At 36.9% G+C, this 4,301-nt stretch overlaps 1 non-coding gene across 1 annotated transcript; it reads left to right on the forward strand.

The window, feature by feature from the left end:
• The first annotated feature begins 2,053 nt into the window (after nt 1–2,053).
• On the forward strand, nt 2,054–2,160 carry LOC122070574. Its single transcript, XR_006137853.1, has one exon. It is a non-coding gene; the product is annotated as a small nucleolar RNA R71 (small nucleolar RNA).
• Nucleotides 2,161–4,301: the final 2,141 nt, after the last annotated feature.

Below are 4,301 nucleotides of genomic sequence, written 5' to 3' on the forward strand. Positions count from 1 at the left end.
CTAGGAAAGCATACCTCAAATTATATGGCAACTCCTTAAGATCTAGCTTAGGGGGCTCAACTATGGAAGGTTTGAGAATGGAATTGAAAAGGTGTCCTAAGGGCTCCACAGGTGTGTAAAGACTCAAGACTTTGGAAAATAAATTTTCACTATCATCATCCAACTCATCCATACACTCTTGGAATTCTGAATCAAAATCAATATCAAAGTTGGTAATTAAATCATCAAAAAAATCCAAAAAATCCTCAAGCATATTGATCTCTTCTTCTATATGTGGTTGCTTGCCTATCTTAAACATGTTAAACTCAATAGTTTGATTACCAAAAGATAATCTTAGGAAACCATTCCGGCAGTTAATTAATGCATTACTGGTAGCCAAGAATGGTCTTCCTAGAATTATTGGGATTTCATCATTGGTTGAGAAGGGCTTGGTATCTAACACAATGAAATCAACAGGGAAAATAAATTCCCCCACCTTTAGTAAGACATCCTCAACCATCCCTTTAGAAATCTTAACAGATCTATCTGCCAACTGAATAGCAGTTTCAGTGGCTTTCAATTCTCCCAATCCAAGTTGTTTGTACACATGCTAAGGTAAAAGATTCACACTTGCGCCAAGATCAAGTAAGGCATGGTCAATGTAGGTGTTGTCTATGACACAAGATATGGTAGGGCTCCCTGAATCCTTATACTTGGCTGCTATAGGCTGAGTAATTATGAAACTAATGTTACCTGTCAAGAACGCCTTTTTGGGCACACTAGTGATACGTTTGTTAATACACAAATCTTTCAGTACCTTTGCATAGGCAGAGATCTGGGATATGGCATCCAAAAGAGGGATGTTCACTTCTACCTTTTTGAAGACTTCTAAAATTTTATCCATGGAAGCAGTCTTCTTTTTGTGTACCAAGCGATTAGGAAATGGGGTAGGATAAACGTAAGGACTATTAGGGATTTGCCCTTTTTCAAAAAAATCATTTTTGGTTTCCTCAACCAAATCATCTTTAGTTTCAAGAATCTTTAGGTTCATCAGACGAACGTAGAACAAGCGACACACTTGTGTCCTCAACTGAAGGAGAGTTAACAGAAGTAATAGATGGAGAAGATTTAGGAACGCTCTGTTGGTACTCTATACCACTCCTAAGGGCATAAACAACATTACATTGGTTAGAGGGCCCTTGTTGGGTCTGACCTTGTACTATATTCAGTGGTGCATTTGTTAGTGTTTGTGAACTAACAGGTTGATGATGCCTAGGATTAGGCTCTGGTTGACTGGGTAAAGTTCCTTTCTCCCTCTCACACATAATTGAGACAACTTGAGTGAGTTCTCTCGTAAGATTTTGATGGTTTGTCATGAGGAGGGCCATATTTTTTTTCCAAGTTACTTATTCTACTTGCCTCTCCAGTGTTGGTAAACCCAGGGGGTTGTTGATAAGATGATAGGAGAGGGGCCTTAGGAAAACTAGCTTGAGGTCCTACATTTGACCTAGGAAAAGTATTTTGGAAAATAGATTGTTGTGCAAAGGAAGGCCTTTGGAGTCCAGGTTGACCTTGATTATAGAAATTGGAAGGCCCTGCTTGGTTGCCCTGATTCCAAGAGAAATTTAGGTGATTTCTCTATTGTGGATTGTAGGTGTTACTATATGGATTATTCTGGTATAAGGCATTAACACTATCATTAGAAGTGCCCCCAGAGATGTTGGGGCATTCTTCTATGACATGTCCAGGGGATTGGCACCAAGCACAAATCTTAACCAAATTGACTGATGATGGCTCTTTAAGAACAATATCCTCAATTCTCTTGATTAGGCTATCCAAATGGGCTTCCTTGGCTACTATTTCATCCACAAAATATCCTTTTGCTCCTATGGTTCTTTCACTCTCTTGGGTTGATTCCCACTCACGAGTTTTGTCAGCTAAGTCAAGTAAGAATTCCCATGCCTTTCCTTCATCTGTAAAGGATGTGAATCCCTCAGGGCACATAGACTCTATCATTTGTTTAGTTGGGTAATCAATACCTTCATAAATTATTTGGCATAAATGTCATAAGTCTAGGCCATGGTGAGGGCATTCTTGGAGTAGATCCTTGAATCTCTCCATAAGTTTGGAAAATGACTCACTAGGCTTTTGCCTAAACTGAAGGATATCACTTCTAAGCTTATTGGTCTTATGAGTTGGGAAAAAACTTCTTAAGGAAGACAACTGTGAACTGTTCCCATGAGGTTATGGAATTTGTGGGTAACCCATGCCACCACTTCTTAGCTTGATCTTTTAATGCAAAAGTAATAAACCCAAGCTTAACAGCATCAGAAAGTTGTTGGATCTTAATTAGAACACATACCTCTTCAAATTCCCTTAGAAATAGGTATGCATCCTCAGAGGTCAACCCATGGAAGTGGGGCAACATAGTGATGTATTGAGATTTGAGTTCAAAATTATTTCCTTGGGCTTGTGGTAGAACTATGCAGGAAGGTTGGGCTGTTCTAGCAGGGTAGAACCTATCTTTTAGAGATTTAGGTAAAGGGTTTTGATGTTGGTCTCCCATATTGAAAGGTTTTAAAGAAAGCAAACGTATAAGGTTACTACTTGTTAGATCTATTCTTTCTAATCGATTCTTAGTATTACGTACCCACCTAACACTCATGCAATAGAAAACTACTCACAACTAGAGTAAGACAAGCACAAAATAATGGATAGCAAAAATTTTTTTTTAATGATTTTTAAAATTTTTTTTATTTTTTTTAGCTTTTTGGGAGCTTACCGATAGGGATCCGAGGTTGCTCAGGTCAATTCTTGAGGTACTGCTACAGGGTGAAACCTGTCTTTATCATACTATGAGGCATGGCAACCTCCACTGATACAACTATTATTACAAGTTGTTCTTCTCAGGAATTCAATAAAAAAAAAGGAAAAAACAAAACAAAGCAAACAAAGCACTCTGATTTACCAAAAGAAAGCAAAAAATAACATGGAACTGTCTCCCCGGAAAAAAAATAACATGGAACTGTCTCCTCGGCAACGATGCCAAAAACTTGGTTGAGATTTTAAAATGTAACCGCAAGCGTACGGATCAGTGTAGCTACAGATCGAACGCAGGGAGACCAACCACTTTTTTTTTTTTAATAATACAAAATTGAACTGATTAATGGTTGTGATCTAATTCTAATTGCCGTCCTAAATATATGTATCTAAAATAACGTCCTAACCATTAGTCATTTAAGAATTTAAAGACACAAGTCACGCAATTAAAATTAAATAAATAAATAACTGAAAATAAACAACCCACGCAATTACAAAAAAAACAATAAAGGAAAAAAATGCTGAAATAAAAATAAAGTAAAAGAAATGGGATAAAGCTAGAGAGAGACTCACAAGTAGGTTTCTCTACTTAGCCCGAGGGATGCATCATAATATGAGCTTCCCTACTTGACCAGAAAGTCACTCTTACAAGGGTTACTCTACCTAGTTTTAGGGAAAGTGAGATAATTAAAATAAAAGCAACAAATTGATGGTTCTATGGCTAGGAGGGGCAAAGCCAACACATACACTAGCCATGAACTTTGGGGGAAAGGGATAGCAATAATGTAACGACTGAAATTAAAACCCTAAATTAAGAAGGAAATAGTAGTCAAAAGAGGGAATAAGAGGGGGGAGAGAAGACTACTGAAGGAGCCTACTTACTTAAACTTCAACCCTTGAACTGAAAACTTAATCGATTTGAGAGACTACCAGTACTAAAAACCAGATCTGGAATAAACCAAATCTGAAATTTCTAGTACTAGAGAAAACAAATCTGAAGAAAAAATAAATTGAACTTTAAAGACATGCTTCATAGCTTGGTCTTGTCACCTAGAACTAAGTCTAGAACTAGAACTTGAAAATTACAACTTGAATTACTTAAACAATAAAAATAAAAGACTAAATCAAAAACAAAAGTGCTTGCATTAATTGAATAAAAAGAACTTACAAAAGTGTTTAAAGCATAAACCTAGAGAAAGAGAAAACCAGAGAAAGAGATAGAGCAACTAAAAAAAAACCCTAAAAGAAGAATGAATTGTCCCCCGTCCTCTTACATGAGTTGCATTTATAGGGAATGGGAAGTTAGGGTAACAAATTTCTCTTTCCTAAAAGGGAAAAGCCCACAATTAATAGTGAGATCTTTTGAGACCAAAAGTGCTAAGGTGGAGGAGAGAGAAGATTTGGACAAGATTTATTTCTCCCCTTTTTTTTCTTTCCTTTTTTTTTTTCTCTTCTTGCACAGGAAACCCCTCTCACGATTTTCCTTACTTCTAATTTGATGT

This window comes from Macadamia integrifolia, unplaced genomic scaffold, assembly GCF_013358625.1.
Source record: "Macadamia integrifolia cultivar HAES 741 unplaced genomic scaffold, SCU_Mint_v3 scaffold947, whole genome shotgun sequence".
NCBI classification, from domain to species: domain Eukaryota; kingdom Viridiplantae; phylum Streptophyta; class Magnoliopsida; order Proteales; family Proteaceae; genus Macadamia; species Macadamia integrifolia.